At 35.8% G+C, this 20,476-nt stretch overlaps 1 protein-coding gene and 7 non-coding genes across 8 annotated transcripts in view; 5 read left to right on the top strand and 3 right to left on the bottom strand.

Moving 5' to 3' along the window:
* The first annotated feature begins 2,881 nt into the window (after positions 1-2,881).
* Positions 2,882-2,953, top strand: Trnap-agg. The gene has a single exon. It is a non-coding gene; the product is annotated as a tRNA-Pro (tRNA).
* A 2,693-nt stretch (positions 2,954-5,646) lies between these two features.
* Trnap-agg lies at positions 5,647-5,718 on the top strand. Its single transcript has one exon. It is a non-coding gene; the product is annotated as a tRNA-Pro (tRNA).
* Positions 5,719-8,900: 3,182 nt separating this feature from the next.
* Positions 8,901-8,972, top strand: Trnap-agg. The gene has a single exon. It is a non-coding gene; the product is annotated as a tRNA-Pro (tRNA).
* A 968-nt stretch (positions 8,973-9,940) lies between these two features.
* On the top strand, positions 9,941-10,012 carry Trnap-agg. The gene has a single exon. It is a non-coding gene; the product is annotated as a tRNA-Pro (tRNA).
* An 843-nt stretch (positions 10,013-10,855) lies between these two features.
* Trnap-agg lies at positions 10,856-10,927 on the bottom strand. Its single transcript has one exon. It is a non-coding gene; the product is annotated as a tRNA-Pro (tRNA).
* A 727-nt stretch (positions 10,928-11,654) lies between these two features.
* Trnap-agg lies at positions 11,655-11,726 on the bottom strand. Its single transcript has one exon. It is a non-coding gene; the product is annotated as a tRNA-Pro (tRNA).
* A 296-nt stretch (positions 11,727-12,022) lies between these two features.
* Positions 12,023-12,094, bottom strand: Trnap-agg. The gene has a single exon. It is a non-coding gene; the product is annotated as a tRNA-Pro (tRNA).
* A 7,698-nt stretch (positions 12,095-19,792) lies between these two features.
* Positions 19,793-20,476, top strand: part of LOC123675557 — a 44,731-nt gene continuing 44,047 nt past the window's right edge. Inside the window, exon 1 of the mRNA XM_045610927.1 lies at positions 19,793-20,126. The gene's annotated coding sequence lies outside the window, so the exon portion shown is untranslated. The remainder of the gene's footprint in view (positions 20,127-20,476) is intronic.

The raw sequence follows: 20,476 nt of genomic DNA, 5'->3' as shown, positions 1-20,476 counted from the left end.
GTACTGGCTCGTTGGTCTAGGGTAGGGTTGCCATAAATGTTGGATCGTCGACCGGGACAAGTGACACAAAAATGGGTTGAAGTACCATACAAAAATTCAAAACTCATCTGATATATATGAATTTAATAATTACACGAGGTCTCTAATATTTTCATCAAAAGAATCTATAAACAAACAAAAAATATAAACTCGAAACAAAAACAACATTAAATCACAACAAAAACAACATTAAGTCTCAAAAATAAACAACATTAAGTCACAACAATAATCAACTTCCCTCTTTTTATTATTTTTTAGTATTTTTCAGAAGTTTTGGCCTTCTCAAGTAATTCTTTTTCTTTTCTTACATAATTATAAAATTCTATGCATGTCATTTCATAATTATAAACACATTGAATGATGCTTTCCACTGTGCTTACACTTAATGCATTTCTTTCTTTTGTCCACTGTGCAGATATCATCGAAAACACCCGTTCCACATGAGCATTGTGTCCCGGAATTGCAAAAATATACTGGCACATTTTGATGAGATTTGCCTTTCTTTCCTGCTCTTCTGTTTCATTGAAAAATGATAACCATTTATCATGCATGTTTTTCACTTTCCACTCATCGGACATTTTTTCATCAATGAAAGATTTCAAATACATAAATTCTTCATAAATGGAATCTTCAAGGATAATACCCTTTTCATTCAAATACTCAACAGTTTCTGCAACTAGATTCCATTGAGGAAGATCATCCAACACCATCCATGCAAATGAATCAAATTTTGACATGGGCTGAGTCCACTGTTCAAGATATCGGGCAGCCGTGGTAAAAAAATCACTAACTTCACTGTCAAATTTGAGTAATTGCGTTTTATTAATCGTACCATCATTCTTAAGTTTATTATATACTTGTCTAGTTTGATTTCCCAAAAATTTATTCAATAATCTTTCATTTAATTCTTTTTTCGTATCTTCTAAAACAATTTTTACTTCAATCACAGTAATCGATGATTTTTCAATCCTTTTGATTTGTTTTTCTATCAGAAATGCTTGACTATGTACAAATAGAGTGAAAAGTTCTGAAAAAGGATCATCAAAAAAGTCAGTTATAGCTTTTGGGGCCCTTTCTTCAGCTGCGAAAAATTCTTTCAATGGCACCCACAGCTTTAGCAAACGTTCGATAGCTGGAAGTAGTGAAAGCCATCGACTTCTAGAATGAGAGAGTATATTGCTATAACTTATTTCTGCAAATTCACAAAAACCCTTCAGTCGTTCAACCCTCACAGTAAAGATCGAAAAATATTTGTAAATTTTGAGAACAATGGACTCCACATCAATGGACATCATATCGGCTGCAGTGGAAGCAGTATTGTGGAGTATATGTGCTGGACAACCAATACCTTCGATGTCTTTGGACAAAATTTCTTTCAATTTAAAAAAAACATTATTCACTCCTCTCCTTTCTTTTCCTCCAAAGTTAGTATTCGTGTTATCCGCGCTAAAAGCGACAATATTTTTCAAGGAAATATTAAGATTCTCTAAAGATTGAATACAAAATGAAGTTATTGTATCAGATGATTCATTTGGCAATGTGTCTTATTTCAATAATTTAATTTTTAATCCTTCAGTTGCTGAAAAATAATGTATTAGCAACGGGAACATTTTTTCGGCTTTATGGTTACTGGAATCAGTTGAGATTCCATAAAAAGGAATGTTTACAATTTCTTTCTTTATTTGCTCAATGGAGTGTGGAGCCAAAATATTTTTAATTATTGCTGTAGCCTTGGTTCTGGCAGTTGACTGTTTTGCGGCAATATTCGAATCGGGATACATGACAGCATTCAGTTTTGTTGTACAATCCAACGAACTAAATGATTGGTGGTGCTTCACAACCTTATAAGCAGTGGTTAGTTCGGCAGCGCATATCAGAGTATCTTCGGTCGAATTTTGTTTGATCATAAAAGACGATATATTTTTAGACGTTGATGCAACTGACAACCTGGACTTATGATTTTTGCTTTGAATATGATCTTTCACACTCGACTTACCCCCATGACTGACGGATATGTAAAGTCCGCAAATTGAACACAAAGCTTCATGATCGTTTCTTCCTTTTTTAATGAATGACCACTCTTTAGTGTATTCATCGGAAAAACTACACTTTCTTTTAGGCATAATGTCTTTTGAATGAACTATTTCGATTATCACTGATTGATTATAATATATACGTAAAACTATGCAGCGCATGTGCAATACGACTGAGAAGTGAATACTGACTGTTCGCCACGCCGGCGCTTGGTGTGTAGTCTGGGCGCTGGGATACATAGGGGAGGTGAGTGGGGAAGATAGGGGCACTACTACAGGCGGACTGCGGTTGGTTGACATTCCTTACAGACTACAACTGCGTAGACCACGACCATTGGACTACCGCGAAGGCGTCGGCAAAGGCCTCTTACCTAATATGTGTAAGGAAATATGAATCTCGATAACGACCAAATTATTGACCGGGACAATTGAGTAACTGACCGGGACACCGGGACACAATGCTTCAAACCGGGACATGTCCCGGTGTACCGGGACGTATGGCAGCCCTAGTCTAGGGGTATGATTTCCGCTTAGGGTGCGGGAGGTCCCGGGTTCAAATCCCGGACGAGCCCAATATATTTTTATGCGAAACAGTCGTTACCAAAGCCTTAAAGTACTGCATAATCATGTTGTCAATTGAAATAGTTTATTTTTCAGTTTTTCAATCTGTTATTCAAATTTCCTAATGTTGAAATAGACTTACCTTGAACGATGATGCCTGAAAAAAATTATATAGAGTAGCCAAGAATGTCGTTTTTGTATAAGAAAGAAATGGCTCACGTACTTGTTTGAGTACTACTGTAAGTACTGGCTCGTTGGTCTAGGGGTATGATTTCCGCTTAGGGTGCGGGAGGTCCCGGGTTCAAATCCCGGACGAGCCCAATATATTTTTATGCGAAACAGTCGTTACCAAAGCCTTAAAGTACTTCATAATCATGTTGTTAATTGAAATAGTTTATTTCTCACTATTTCAAACTGTTATTCAAATTTTCTAATGTTGAAATAGTCTTCCCTTGAACTATGTTCAAGTTTAAGAACAAATCCTCAAAAGATATTTATGGCTTTTCGGTGAGATTACTCAAGGAGACGATTGACTATTTGGTGGACCCACTCACACATCTGATGAATGCTTGTCTTGAGCAAGGATATTTCCCGGATGAATGTAAACTGGCAAGGGTATTACCTGTGCATAAGAAAGGAGAAAAAAATGTATATGAAAATTATAGGCCCATATCTATACTGCCAGCCATTTCTAAGGTTCTCGAGTCCCTAATCAAAACAAGATTACTCTCGTTCTTGGAGGAGAGCATGTTGCTTTCAGGTCAGCAACATGGCTTCAGGAAGGGAAGATCCACGATGACGGCCATGATCCAGGTGACAGAGTTCATTATGGACGCACTAGACAGCACAGATGAAGTGATGTTAACCTGCATGGATTTGAGTAAAGCATTTGATTGCGTGGAACACCAAAAACTCTTATCCAAGTTGAAGTATGTTGCGGTCCGAGGGCCAGCTCTTGGTCTGATAAAATCTTAGGCCCAGTTTCACCAAACAGCACTTGATCCCAGATTGATTAAACTCCGCTTGTTACTAAAGCAGGCTTAACAGTGTTTTCTGTTTCACCATGCATCAACCCGTCCAAAGATGATCGCGATTAACCAAATCGCGATTAAATAGTCAGACCATTTGGCAACGTTGTGAACAAAGAGTTATAATAGTGTTCTGTATCGTATTAGCAGTGATGACCACCATTGACGCTAGGTGTCAGGTGTCATTCATTCATAACTCATAACATTTCAAAACATTTGTCATCTTGTAAACAAAAAACAAAGTTAATTTTTGCCGAAAATGTCGAGTGATGTGCTTCGAAATGTCGGAAACTTGCAGAAGTTAAAAAGAAATTATCCCATTTCACAAAACCACACATTCTGAAAAAAAAACTATATAAGTAATTTTATTAACTTATTTATTTTTATTAACAAGTTTAACTGCTTCTTAAATAATATTTCAATCAAACATATGAATAAATTATTATTTGCAATAAATTTCATAAAACACAAAAACAAAGTTTATTTTAAATGGGAAATATTGAGCCTCAGCCTATACATATAGTCATATTTTGATAAAATTTACCCAAAAATTAGAAATTTCCGGAAAAATAATTACATAGACAGGAGTTCCATACTGATAAATAATTATTAATCTCAACTTGAAAGGTTATAATTAAGATGCATAGGTATTCTATGCATCTTAGTTATAATCCTCCAAAAATGGCCGATTAGTGCTAAATCGCGATTGGTCGATTAAATGGCGCTTTGGAGTGTGGTGAAACGCTACATTACATTAATCGTGATCTAAGGCCTCACTTAAGAGCTAAGTCAAGATTAAAGCATTTGGTGAAACTGGGCCTTACTTACACGAGCGTTACCAAATAGTGGACCTTGATGGCAAAATATCTTCCAAATGTAGAGTCACCCAAGGAGTTCCCCAGGGATCGGTGCTTGGACCAATTTTATTTGCCCTTTACATCGATGACTTGGTACATAATGTTGTGGTGGATGACATAGTGCTCTTTGCGGATGATGTCTCCTTTCTAAATAGAGATAAAGTGGAAGGTTTACTTCAGGCGAAATCTAAAAAATCCATAGATGATGCTGTTGGGTGGTTCATATACAACAGTATGAGTGTGAATGCTGATAAAACGAGAGAGCTCGTAATTACAACCAAACGATGGAACAAAGAAGTATATCCCTGCTTGGATTATCAATCAGCGGAAACCTAGGTTGGGATCAGCATGTGAACGAATTGTCTGGCAAACTTTCGACAGCACTCTCAATTAGAAACATAAAGAACTTTCTCACAGAATGACCTATGGCATCATTCTTTGGGGGGCGTCCTCGGAAGCAGGAAGGACATTCCTGAAACAGAAAAAGGCTATCAGAATAGTAGCAGGGGAAGGTCGGATGACAAGCTGTAGACCATTTTTAAAAAAATATGGTATACTTACTGTTCCGTGCTGTTACATCATGGAGTGCCTCTTATATGTGCATGGGAGTGGAAACAGATTCCAGAAACACTTGAGCGTTGACGGTCACATCACGCGAATCAAGGACAAATATGTACTTTCTTTACATAGACTGGAGAAAACGAGAAACATGCACATATATAACAGCCTAAAACTCTATAACAAACTACCGGATAGCCTGACATCACTACATTATAATACCTTCAAGAAAAAAATAAAGAGCTTGCTTGAAGAAAATGTATTCTACTCGATGGATGAGTTTCTGTCCCATAAATTCTAGTCATTCCTATGAAAAAATTGTTTATTTTGTCGTTGATTATATCAATTGTGAAATTTGTAACGTGTGAACATGTACTTTTATTATTTATTTATTATATAATTTATTATATACATTTATTTTGACAGCATCTGTAAATACTTGAGATGAATATATCTATCTATCTATCTATCTATGATGCCTGAAAAGAATTAAGTAGACTAGCCAAGAATATCGTTTTTGTATAAGAAAGAAATGGCTCACATACTTGTTTGAGTACTGCTGTAAGTACTGGCTCGTTGGTCTAGGGGTATGATTTCCGCTTAGGGTGCGGGAGGTCCCGGGTTCAAATCCCGGACGAGCCCACTATATTTTTATGCAAAATGGTACCATATCCTTATTTCATTTTACAACCGTGTTGTCGAGATTGACATTAGATAGATCAATAATTCTTTTTGAAATTCTATCTCTTATACTCTTATTACCATTTTCTAATACATATATCTATATAAACTGAAAACTCTATATTACTGAAAACTCTAGAGGATGTGGGGATAAGAGGCATAGCACAAGATCTTTTCAGAAGCTATCTACTAAATAGGCGGCAAAGAGTGAAAATTGGTGACGGTGTGAGTTATGAAAAAACTATTGAATGTGGTGTACCTCAGGGAACGGTCCTAGGACCAATACTGTTCAATATTTACCTCAATAATCTATTTTTATTAAATACCCACTCAAAAGTTATTAGCTTTGCCGATGATACAGTCATATTCTGCGAAGACGACGACTGGTTCCATCTAAAAAATAACCTAGAGAACGACCTGAGCAAAATAAAGGAGTGGTTTGACTATAGATTGCTATCAATAAATTTTGAGAAAACATCCTATCTACCATTCAGTAGTTATGATATATCCCTGCCAGAGTATGACAGAGAAATATCCGGAATGGCCGTCGTCAAGCCTGCAAAAAAAGTTAAATACCTCGGCATTATTCTAGACAACCACTTAAGATGGGACCAACATCTTGTAAAAAAGCTACGATGCATTCTGTACAGGTGCAAGACAATAATCAATATATTAAACAATGAACAAAAAGTAATTTTGTACAAAAGTTTGGTAGAGTATCATTTGAAATACGGCATAATTGGTTGTGGAGGAGTCTCTAAAATGCATCTGCGTTCCCTTGAGGTAATTCAAAGACGTTTTTTAAGATGTATTCTGCAGAGGAGATACGACTATCCTAGCAACCTGCTATACTCGGAGACTGAAATATTTTACCCAAGACAACTATTCTTCAGTGTTGCTACAGTTCAATATATTTAAGTACAAAAATGAATTAATCACCTACAGTCACAACTTTAAGACCGCCATAAAGAAAGTATTGTAATACCAGTCATGCACAAGTCGGTCGGCCAAAGGAACTATAATTATTTGGGTCCCAAACTTTTTAGCAGTCTACCAGATGCACTAAAATGTGAGCTCAACCTCAGAAAACTTAAGAATAAACTTAAACGTTATGTTCGACATGCTTCCCGTTCTGAAATACCCGAGATGATCGATAACTGAAAGTGCCTTTTTCTCATATATGGATTGAAACAGTAATTTTATATTTTGTCGTCTTTTGTCTGCTTCGGGATATTTGATTTTATCATGTGATAATTGTATGCTCCGATGTATTTTAATGCTTTTTATATTTATATATTTTGTAATTTTATATGCTCGTATTTAGTCTTGCGTTTTGTGTGTTTACTATTGAAATTTTTGTTCATGTGTATCCTTTTTGGTTTTTTATATCTCTGATCACACTATATGCTAAGTTATATATATTCTTACACACAAGCAGACGTGCTCTGCTTCGTAAGTATGTTCATTTATTCACCATTCAAAGAATGTAATTAATTCAAGATGTATACTTCAATTGAATAAATGATATATTATTATTATTATTATTATATTATATGGATTGAAATAGACATACCTTGAGGCTTAAAAGGATTAAATAGTCAACAGTCCTGTGGTGGGATTCTGTAGCAGCAAAGCGAAGCGAAAACGTGACGAAACGACAGTTTTGCTCGGTTCGGTATTCTGTAAAGGGATTCGGCAATAGTCGTGTTTGCCGAAGCAAAGAACGACCTCATGACGATAACGAAACATTTAAGGGTTCGTTGTCATTACGAAAAGTCCGACGACGTTTTTGATTGGTTTACTTTCACCACGTGACCAAGTCTTAAGCGTCATATTATGACACTTGAATGATTTCGATTTCGAGGTTATAATTTTGAATGTTTTGCTTCACAATATCACAATTCTTAATATTAAGTTTGAAATTCATTCTATTAATTATTGAAAAATTGCGTTATGAAAGTTATCTTCAAGAAAAGAACACACACATTTCTCAAAAAATTTCCCTTTATTTTGGGTCTTCTCAGAATCATTAGGGAATTTAATTCTTCCTTGGAATACATGGTTAATCAATTTAGTCACTTCACTAACACAACGACTGACCATGGGTTGACTTACTGCTAGCAAATATTCTTGTAATATTCTTGTAATATTCTTGTAATATTCTTGGTAATTTCCACTGGCAAAAAATCTCAGAGTTATCAATATTTGCTGTTCAAATGGCGTTCTCGTGTTCCTCCAATAATTATCCATAAATGGTTTCAATTCATCGAATAGAACGTGAACTAAATGTTTCGACAAACGGAAAACGTCTATGAATCTCTCATCCGTTAAGTTAAATGGATCACTTCTATCTCGAAGAAATCTATTCTCCTCTCTTGTAAGAGTTAGACGAACTCTTCTTGAGATTTCCTCGTCGATGATCAGAATCATTGAAAACATGATGAATATTTCTTTATACCTATACACACTATTAGTTGACTCCCCGAACTTATTTTGTAGTATGGGTAGGTTTTGTAACTGGAATAAGAATGAAGGTTTTAAATTATAATCCATTGAACGAGGTTCCATTTCGAATTTCTTCCAGTGCTCAAATAAGACTTTTTGTAATACTCAATATTTGCATTCAGGTGCTGTATTCAATTAGCTAATTCATTCTTAATGATAAACTAAACAGTTTAAAATGGTATGAAACCCTTTGTTAAGTAACTTCCAATGAGAGTCATAAATCAAAATATAATTTCTGACAATACTCAAGTTAAATACTGTGGATTATTCAAAAGACATTACAGCTAGAGTCCATAAAAGGGACTCTTATCTCATTGCTCTTATTACAGATTATCTCAGGTACCTCATATGTCAAAACCTGCAGAATCCTACAGTAGCTTGAATATCTACTTATTTGCAACGTTGCCAATGTTCCTTCGTGTAAAGTCGGTAAGCTCCGACAACGAAACTAAAAGCGTAAAGATAACGAAACGATAAAGAAAAAGACGCTTACAGAATACCGCATTCGCTTCGCTTAGCTTCGCTTCGTAACGTTATCGCTTTCGTTTGCTATGATAACGAAAGTTACAGAATCCTACCCCTGTTTAGTATGGAACAGAAACGGCTCATCAGCTTGTTTGAGTACCACTGTAAGCACTGGCTCGTTGGTCTAGGGGTATGATTTCCGCTTAGGGTGCGGGAGGTCCCGGGTTCAAATCCCGGACGAGCCCAATATATTTTTATGCGAAACGGTACCAAATCCTTCTTTCATTTTATAACCGTGTTGTCGAGATTGACATTAGATAGATCAATGATTCTTTTTGAAATTCTATCTCTTATACTCTTATTACCATTTTCTAATACATATATCTATATTAAATCTTCTCAGATAACATCCACCCCCAGTCTCAATGAACAATGTGCCCATACCAAAAACAAATTCGGTCAAATACCTCGGTATGCATATTGACCAAAAATTAACCTGGAAACACCATATAATGAAAAAAAGAAACAAATGGAAATCAAAATGAAAGAATTGCAATGGCTAATTGGAAATAAATCTAGACTTTCCATTGAAAACAAGATCTTCCTGTATAAGTGTGTCATCAAACATCAAACCAAAGACGTATGGAATTGAACTTTGGGGCTGTGCGTAATGTCAAATATTGACATTATACAAAGATGTCAGTCAAAAATTCTTCGACAGATGGTCGGTGCTCCTTGGTTTGTTACACACCATAACACAAGGATCTAAACATCCCAAATATCCAAGAGACAATCCGAAGCAGATCTGAAACCTACCATCAGAAATTAGAAGCCCACCAAATTGATCTGATGCAACCTATGCTGATTCCTATAAACAACAAACGATTAAAGAAAATATGGCCAATCGAATTAACAAGTTTGACCAGGTGATGCTAAGGGGCATCAACCTGCAACAGTCTTTTTAATCAATTTTTTTGTTTTATTTTTTTTATTACTCTTTTAATTTTTTCACCACTTTAGCTTATAGATTTTTCTTTTTATTGTATCTGATTGCTGAATGAAGAATTCTAAAAAAAAATATATTTATATCTATATTATTATATGGATTGGAATAGACATATCTTGAGGCTGAAAAGAATTAAGTAGTCAACAGTCCTGTTTAGTATGGGACGGAAACGGCTCATTAGCTTGTTTGAGTACTACTGTTAGCACTGGCTCGTTGGTCTAGGGGTATGATTTCCGCTTAGGGTGCGGGAGGTCCCGGGTTCAAATCCCGGACGAGCCCATGTTATTTTTATGCGGAACATTACCAAATCCTTAGTTAATCCATAAGTTGACAAGTTACAAAATTTATTTTCATCTTCTATCTGTTATTCTTCTTTTCTATGGTTGAAATAGACTCTTACCTACTTTGAACGATAAAATATTTGAATTTTTTTTCGACACAGTATCGTTAATGCTCCATTAAAGCTTCATTTTCAAATTGTATGGAAATAGACCAAAAAAGTGTTAATGACCCAACATATGTTTTTTCTTATGAAACGCTTTCTTTTATCAAATTTTTAGAATGAGTATTTGGAATAAATGAACCCAAGTTTGTTCAAAGTTTCATTTGCTTAAATAAAACTTACCGGTTTTGGGGATTTTTCGATTTTTCATAAATTGAGGTTCTCGAGAAACCTAATAACTTCGAAATAAATCAATTTGAATGAGATATTTGAAGGGAATACTAGAAGAACGGAGGTAAGTGGGTACTGACTTTTCGATAATCATTGATGACTCTACTGACGATACTTTGCTGACTCATTCAAACGTTGATGTCGAGCTCATTTCGAATTGCACATCATATATTTTATTTTCTTAGTTGTTACATGAGCTTTTAAAGATAAAATTTTTGATGAAGAAATAAAATACAGGGGGTATCGTTTGGAATGATCCCGATATGAACGTTTGAATCAATGAATGGTCTCACTTTGAACACCCAGTAGATATCTTAATTATCTCAAACTTGGGCACATTTATCCCATGCTTTCTAATAATACCATGAAAAGAGGGCGTTCAATCAAGAAAAATAATATAATTGGTCATTTAAACCCTTTTGGTGAACCGTTCCGCATAAAAACAATTAGGGCTCGTCCGGGATTTGAACCCGGGACCTCCCGCACCCTAAGCGGAAATCATACCCCTACACCAACGAGCCAGTGCTTACAGTAGTACTCAAACAAGCTAATGAGCCATTTCTTGTCCCATACTGAATAACACTGACTTCTCAATCTCAATTTCACCCATCATCGTTCAAGGTAAATCAATTGAAATCTTATATTAGATTGATGGAATTGATTGGAATGGAAGCCTGGACAATAAAACAGGATATTAGTAATCGCTTGGAGGCCTTCGAAATGTGGACATACACGAGAATACTCAAAATAAGGTGGATAGACAAAGTATCAAATAAAGAAGTGCTCAAAAGAATGGGTAAAGAGAGAGAAATACTGAACGGGGTGAAGATTGGAAAGTTGCAGTATCTGGGTCATGTGCTGAGAGGGGAGAAATATACCTTATTGCAGATACAGGGAAATATACAGGGAAGAAGGAACATTGGAAGAAGGCAAATCTGCTGTTTAAACAACTTGAGACAATGGTACAAGTGCAGTTCTGTTGAGTTGTTTAGGGCTGCAGTGTCAAAGATGAAGGTAGCCGTTTTGATAGCCAACCTTCTGAGAGGAGATGGCACCTGAAGAAGAAGAAGAAGATTAGATTGATATATTAGAAAATGGGAATAAGAGATAAAATTTGAAAATAAATTATTAATCTAACTGACTGCATAAGCAGTCCTTGACGAAATCCCTTTAAAAAAATTATCAATATTAACAGCGCGGTTATGAAATAAAAAAAGGATTTGGTTCCGTTCCGCACAAAAATTATATGGGCTCGTCCGGGATTTGAACCCGGGACCTCCCGCACCCTAAGCGGAAATCATACCCCTAGACCAACGAGCCAGTGCTAACATTGGTACTCAAACAAGCAAATGAGCCATTTCTCGTCCCATACTAAATAACACTGACTACTCAATCCTTTTCACCCATCATCGTTCAAGGTAAGTCTATTTAAATCTCAAATTAGAGAGATATATTAGAAAATGGAAATAACAGATAGAATTTATGAATAAATTATTGATCTAACTGACGGCATTAGCAGTCCTTGACGAAATTCATTTAAAAAAAATAATCAATATTGACAGCGCGGTTATGAAATAAATTAAAGGATTTGGTTTCGTTCCGCACAAAAATAATATGGGCTCGTCCGGGATTTGAACCCGGGACCTCCCGCACCCTAAGCGGAAATCATACCCCTAGACCAACGAGGCAGTACTTACGGTAGTACTCCAACAAATAGATGAGCCATTTTTTTCCTATACGAAAAAAAAATGTTGACTAGTCTACTTAATTCCTTTTAGGCATTATCGTTCAAGCTTAGTCCATTTCAACTTTAGAAAATTTGAATGACAGTTTGAAAAAGTTGAAAAAATAGTCAAATTAAAACGACACTTTGGGCTAACAAATCCTTTCCAGGCATCATTATTCAAGGTTAATCTTTTCCAGAGTAGGTAACAGATAAAAGTTAAAAATAATGGTAATGGTAATTTTTTACTTTATCCCATACTGCTCTGAACGAAATTTTTCCAGACTTGCCAAACAAACTCTGATCACCTTTTAAAAAAAAAATAAATAAATAAACAAATATCCACTTAGAAGCTCCCATCAAAATCATTTCAACCTAACCTAACGTTTTTTTTAAATGTAGGGAAATCCATCCAACAAATCTCGACAAGTGTGAATCTGCTGCCGGCACCTGTTGGGCAGTGTGAGGCGCTCCATAAGGGCATACTCATTAAAATCCTCCATTACACCTCCGCTGAACCCGTAGAGAAAGGTTCCAACCTTCCTCTAACGCGTTCCGCCTCAGTGCAGCCGACTCATCCAAGGGTTTGGTACTCTACAGCGGAATTTCCTTCTTGTAATAATAATAATAATAATAATAAAGTTTATTGATCCTTTGTGAGTGTTACAGTATAGGACAGGTCATAATTAATACAATTTCTAATACATAGGTATATAACAATTGACTAAAACAAAGGTATATGTCACTCAACTTTACAAGACCACAATTCCAACGATCCATCGCTAAGATAATCAGCAGTCGAGTAATAACATTTATTCAACAATAATTTTTTCATTAAAATTTTGAATTTTATTTGATTTTCATTCTTGAAAGAGTCTGGTAAATGATTAAAGAGCTTTATGCTCTGATAAGACGGTGAACGTTCAAACCGGGAGGTTCTATGACTAGGTAGAGTTAAAACATTTGTGTTCCTTGTGGAATAACAATGAAAATCAGATAATTTTGTAGCAGAATTAAAATTTTTCTTCATATGAAGTAAGCATTTGAATATGTATATACAAGTCACTGTCATGATTTTATTCTCAATGAAATATGGTCGACAGGAGGATCGAGGATGTATATTGAAGATCATCCTTGTTATTCTCTTCTGACATATCAGAACTCTGTTTAAATCTGATGAGCTTCCCCATGTCAAAATATTATATGCTATGTGAGGATAACTTAGAGAGTAATATACATCTAGAATAGACGTCAGTGGAAACAAATTTTTTATTTTATTTATAGCGAAAAAGGAAGAATTCAACTTTTTGCACACCATGTCAATATGATAAGACCATCTCATTCCATCGTCCATGTAGACTCCCAGAAATTTAGTCCACTCCCTTGATGTCAATGAGATGTCCCCACAAAACACAGAAATGCGCTCTCTGTTCCAAATTTTCAACCCGAAATGAATATGAACAGTTTTTTCAACGTTAACCATTAACTTATTCATTCTACATCAATCAGTGAATAACCTGATTATATATGAGGTCGACTCCGTGAGCTCCTCAGGGCTCCGAGCCGTGACAAGTATCGAGGTATCATCTGCGAATAGTGTAATTTGGTCTGCGTCGATACAGACCGGTAAATCATTTATGAATAGTAAAAATAGCAATGGCCCCAGAACGGAGCCCTGAGGAACCCCCAGAACCACCTCACATTCATCCGAACTAGCACCATTCACTCTGACTTTCACAGTTCGACCAGTCATGTAATTTCTCAACCAATCCAAAAATATACCCATGAATCCCAAATTATAACACTTACTCAACATGAAGGAGAAACACAACGAGTCAAAAGCTCTAGACAGATCAAAAAATAACCCCGCCACACACATACCCTCATCCAGACGTCTGTAGACAATTTCGACAAAAGAATATGCCGCTGTCTCAGTTGAACGTCCCGGTCTGAAGCCATGTTGAGAATCCGTGATTACATTGAATTTATTCAAAAACTCGAGTATTCTGTTGAACACAATCTTCTCAAATATCTTCGAAAAGTTAGTGAGAACTGATATAGGGCGATAATTTGCAATGTCCTGCGGATCACCTCTTTTATGAACAGGAGTGACCATACTTTTCTTTAAACAATCTGGAAACCTTCCCGTAGATACAGATAAATTTATTAAACTAGCAAAATGATCAGAAATGGATTCATTTATAGTCTTTAACAGTCTTGTAGAAATAAAATCTATACCTGTGCTGTTTTTATTGTTCAGCTTGTTAATTACATTCATAACTTCATTCTTCGAAACAGGATGGAAAAAGAAGTTTGAATTCAGCATTTTTGAAGTTGTACTTGATGGAGACAGATGTTTACCAAAGTATTCATGTAGCTTCATTGATGTTATAGTAGAAAAATATTCAGCAAAAGATTTCGCAATTAAAGTTGCATCAGTACACACATTTTCCCCCAGAAGTAAAGAGATTTCAGAATCCTTTGATTTAGTCCTCCCCGTTTCTAAGTTGACCAGATTCCAAACAGTTTTATTCTTTTGACTTGAATTTTCTATTAGTTTCGCATAATAATTGCTTTTTGTGTTATTGAGTATTTGATTATATTCCTTTTTTGCAGATTTATATAATTGCAGGGAATTTAAATTTTTCAAGTTGGAATGTAACCAAAAAAGATTTTTCAAATGATGGCTACTCTCTCTAATTTCAGTCGTTATCCAACCTCTTGAATAATCCTTTTCACCACAGACGCGCTTAAGCGGACAACATTCCTCAAAAACGTATCTGATGGTATTCACAAAAGTCTGAAAACAAACATCAACATCAGACTCACCGTATATATCCGCAAATATTGTATCATGAATTGACATATTGAATGTATTCAAATTATTCTGAGAAATATCCCTTACATATTGTGTTTTATTATCTACTTTTTTCACAGCTGATACGTAATAGTAATCAAGCGAAATTACTTTATGATCGGCAAGATTAGCCTCGAAAACCCGCGTTTTACAGGATTTCAGATCAGTATTTGTCAATATATAATCTATAAATGAACTAGAAGTTCTACCAGAAATATCGGTGAACACTCTAGTCGGTTCAAAGCATGTAATTTTAAAATCGAAACAATTTAGAAAATCAACAAAAGGATTTTTCGTTTTTGAATCAACTTTATTGAAGTCAATGTTAAAGTCTCCACACAAGAACATTGAATCCACTCTATGAATGCACTGTTGTAAGACATACGTGAGTTTATCAAGGAATGGGAGAATATCATTCATTGGTGACCTGTATATACTAAAACCCCTAATTTGAGGTTATTGGCTATAATTTTTACTCCACATATCTCACAATTCATTTCTTCAGATAAATTGGACACATTAAAATCCGATGCTTTTAATCCATTTTTAACATATACTGCCGTGCCTCCGTTTCTGTGTGAAAGACGGCAAAAGTACGCGACTTGTACGTATCCTGGGAGAATCATCAGTTTGATATTCTCCTCTACACACCAATGTTCAACGATACTCAGGATATCAGGCTGTTCTTCCGCCAAGAAAACTTGAAGACTATTAATCTTGTTCGAAATACTCTGAATATTCAATTGTACAATTTTTAGGCTACTAGAATTGAACAAACTATCATTATTGGCTACTAACCCGGTGGTTTGGTCGGTCTGCGTTGAAAAAAATAACGTACACTTGCACGATTTGGCCAATTTGATGCTATAAGGGCCTTTTCGTATTCACTCGCTGGAATTGTGACCTTGAAAGAGGAGTAACTATCCGGAAACCGAGATTTTAATGATTCGCATTTCACTTCATTTGAAAAGTTTTTATTCAAAAATGACAACAAATCCTCCGCCTTAGTGTCCGGTTTTAAATTAGAGACATGAAGAAATTTCATCTTCTCAATTCCCTCCACTTTTGATGATCCAGAGAAATCACCGACCACTAATGGACGATTAAATTTTTGTTTCGGCCTTCTATATTTAACTTCCGTCCACTCATTTACTTTTGAATGTGATTGTTTCGTATTCTCAGATGAATCAACCGCTGCGATCGGTGAAATATTTTTCGTATCTTTGGCAGATGGCATTTTTGTACTCACGTGTTTACCCAGATCTCTCGTTACACCGCTCATATGAGAATTTTCAGTGACAATAATCTTCTCCTTGACAGGTTTTTGTGCGTTTTTGATGGAAACATTTGCACTTTTTTGTTGGAAATTTCGTTGGCTTGTGTTGATTATTGTCGCTGGTGAAGCATTATTTTTATGCTGATCTTTCATCAATAAATTATTTAGATTCTTCAACGATTCAATTGCTATGGCCTGGTTTGCGATAATTGAATCTTTTTGTGTTAGAAGTTCTCTCAAATATTTAACTTCAATTTGTAAAATCTCTGTAGAGTTTTTTCCATTTTCAATATTTATATCACGGATTCCCTCCGAACCCAAACAAATGAGATCACTATGATTACTTTTTTCGCTGAATTTTTTACGAAAAGACAACAACGCATCATTTGTAACATGGTCCGGCAAAGTAGCACTGACCAACAAATCAATCAAATCATTTTTAAGAAGTTTATTCAACTCGTTAATCACGACGTCTGTTATCTCTGACATCTTGAACTCCAAATCACGCTATCCTGCCCTTATGGAGTATGGGATAGGGCAGGAACAATTCGATAAAAGTTGTAGAGACATTCAATAGGTAGCCCAAAAGGCGTGAGGCAACTAGTCACCTATGAGCTCCCTCGTTCTGTGATTTCCCCCTAGGCTCTGATTACAGAATTTAAGCCTGAGGTAGTTCCCCTTGGGGACTTAGTCAGCAAATCTCCTCCCTTAGAACTTATCACCACGTGGAGACACCTCTTTTTCCAGGTCTTGCGACCTTTGAGAACTTGCACAACTAACGCTAACCCTTAGTCCTCATAGCATAGTATAAACCTTAGTGTGTGCAGGGAACTTATAAGGATGGGGTTTCTTGAAAGGAGTTCAGTAGTTTTGGCCTTGAACTATGGGGTGAGCATGGTGCTAACATACTGTTTGTTATCCTCGTTTCCTAAGATTCGAGGGCATTATAGTCATAGTTTCTTCTCGAATAGTGAACCGAGAATTACACTCTAAGTCCCCGTGGAAGCATGAGTAGCCCCTATTCTACCACGTACTCACAGCCAGATGAAGGAATCTTATTGCTTCCTTCTCAGCCTCTTATGTCTCGTTCTGCTAGACCTGTCAATGTTATCTTCCTTCCTTTATGGTCTCTATCTGATCGGTTGCGCTCCTCTATGTACTCTTTGGTGGTCCCAGCCCTCTGCTTCTTTTCTCGGGTGGCTCGTTCTGCTAGAAACTTTCGTTTGGAGGGGTAGAGAATTGAGGGTGTTTTTAGGATTGGGCGAGGTATTGGCAAAAATGTGGTGTTTGAGGGAACATGAGATTGTTGAGGTATGGGGAATGTAGCAGGCTTGGATAAGCCACGTCATATTTTCTAGTCAGTCGTAGTTTCACTATCTACTTTACAGCAGGCAGTTACTGCAAGCTCTCCCACTACGGCAAGGTGCTGACCTTGGGAGATAACTTAACCTAATCTATCCTAAACTAACGTATAGGATAAAGTAAATAATTACCATTATTAATTATTAATTAATAATTAAGATTATTAATCTGGCTAGCAGTAGATGTCGGAATTCATTGAAAAAACTTTCAATTTTGACAATGAGATTCTGAAATAATTCAGGAGACTCTTTCTCACTGAACCTAACCTGATGTTTGGAATATATGGGTCATAGACTCCTTTATCCAGATGTGAAAGTAGCTAAATGTTGGAAATTGGTATTGACTGTCACATTTCATGACCTTTCAGTTGGGGTGTTCCGTTGTGGCAATGTTGGTTAAAAATGTACAGGGTGTACCAATAACTTTGGCGTTGAAAAGAGCAACTCTTTCAATGAGAAGAAGTTAATATAATCATATAATCCTAACAAGCTTCGTTTTCAATATTCAAAATGTTGAAGTTTGCGATAAAATCAGGATTCTACTTATAACTCTAGTATTATCACATACATTGTTATAATTTTTAGGGATTGGAGATAATGAATTGTTCTGCATTAGGTGAGTGACTTCTGCCATAATTATCCAGTGGCGTGAATACAGTTTCGGTTTAAAATCTACACCACTGCCTTTTTCTCGAAAAAATTATTTTATTTCTGAAAGTTTTCCGAGTTTCAATAAAAAAATGATTTTTTGCATAGAATATACCGTCTTCGAGATAATCGGTTACAAAGCAAACACTGTCCAATCCTTCAACCGCAATACTGGGGTGTAGGTGTGGTTGTCGGTTGTATTGAAAAATCGAAGTAAATACCTACTAAAGAAAATGAAAATAAACTACTTTCAATGATCAGTTTTCTTTCAGATGTTCCCAGCATATTTAATCATTCTCAATATCGAATTCAAAATCATAACAAATATTCAACAGAGCGAGCCCTCAATCTCTCACTTCCCATTGTACTTCTTGAATATGTTTTCAGTCTCTTGAAGGTGAAATAAGTTCTTTTCGGTGTGGCTGTCGATACTGGTAACATACAACATAAAATCCATTTCGCAGCTAGAAAAGCCTTCCCTTCGCTAGTGGGTGACAGGTTACTGAAGCACTTTTCATAATAATATGGGAAAAAATGAAAACAAGTGAAGATTTGTAGCAACGGGCGTTCAAAAATCATCACAAAGTGTGCATTTCCTCGAATAAACAATGCATTATTATTTGCATAATGCACGACTTTTTCTAATATTTTCCTGATGACTATGAAGTATGGACTTTGCCTGGTACCCGATTCCGGCTTGACGTCGACTTCTGGGACAGCCCGTATATTAGAAAGCAGGTATTTTAGATAATTTTGGCAAGGAAATTACTTCAAAAAACAAGATACGGTTTTCTAGAAATGTCCAGAGACACTAGCCTCACTTTTTACCAAAAAATTCGAAAGAAACTAAGTTACTTCAAAGTTACATGCAGTAAAGTTATTTAAAAAATTAACTGAGATAGGTACCTACTTTCTTGTTACTCGATAACCAATTATCACATAAAATCGGTCAATTTTTTCTCTCGACTATTTGTGGCTCATTTTCAGTCGATAAAAGATATAAAAATGAACTCACGATTGAAAATGTGTTTATAAAATGTTGAGGTGAATAAATTATTCGCTATCGCAAATTTTTCAAATCGGCATCTTCAATTTTAATGAATAATTACCTCTGTTTTCAATTGACTAGTTCCGGTAATTTTCTTACAGACTGGTATATTTGAAAAGCTGTAAATCTGAAGACCAAGTGTTGCAAAATGGAATGTTTATGAAAAAATTTCAGCGCTTATTTCAGAGAGCATTTAAAACATAGAAGCTTAACAAACATTTCACTTCCACATATCTAGAGCTTGCTAGATCCAAATTGATTTAAGATAACGAACTAATACGTATACATATCAATTTCAAAACCAATACTCAATAACAATCGAGGAGAATTACAGTAAATAACAAGGAATTGTTGTGGCAATTAAAGAAAAAAATCTAAAAATAATTCACATGTCTGAAACCTTATTATCTACGTAGTTTCTAGCGATTCTACCTCCATGCTTTAATACCTTGTTCTCTTCCCCCACCAACGTCACATTCTCTAACTTACCTGTTCTACCTGCAAGTAGCCCGCACGTCAAGCTACGTGGATGACCCAGCGTTGAAATCACCGCTGAATTCCCTTTTCAACAGTTTTCGATCGCCCTTTAAGATCCGTGAACAGAGATTCCGACGAAAAGTACCTGTCCTTTTTTTTCCAATTCCTTGTGAAAAACCTTTGTGTTAGTGCGATCGACTCAGCGTTCAGAACTCGTTGTGTAATTGTGTATCCAGTAGTGTTCTTTGGAATTTAGGTGTGTTTCTTGGCCAAATTCCTTCGATTCGAGCGGATTTTCGTCGATTCCTGCAGAAAAATGGTGTTCAGCTGGTGAGTTTCTCTCTCAGTATTGAATTCGGACGTTCTCAAAGAAATTCTCATATGTGATGCTGTGTGTTTGTAACCTGAATATTTTGTTCGGATAAAAGCTCATGAGGTGTCACGTGAGAACTTTCGTATCCTTTTTAATTGACGATGAACAGTTCAATTCGAAATATTCTCATTACGTAATAATTATAATCATTATTATCTGCCTGTTTCCAATATTGATTATGTTTATTGTTGGTGCCTCTTCATTGAAATCATGGAATAGACTTAACAAAACAAGAATACCTTGTTTCATATACTGCTCAACTTATTAGAAGAAGCAGAAAATGAAGACATAGATACATTTAAAATTT

Source organism: Harmonia axyridis, chromosome 3 (assembly GCF_914767665.1).
Source record: "Harmonia axyridis chromosome 3, icHarAxyr1.1, whole genome shotgun sequence".
Taxonomy (NCBI): Eukaryota; Metazoa; Arthropoda; class Insecta; order Coleoptera; family Coccinellidae; genus Harmonia; species Harmonia axyridis.
The sequence above is the reverse complement of the archived record's forward strand: the minus strand, read 5'-3'. Positions and strand labels throughout refer to the sequence as shown.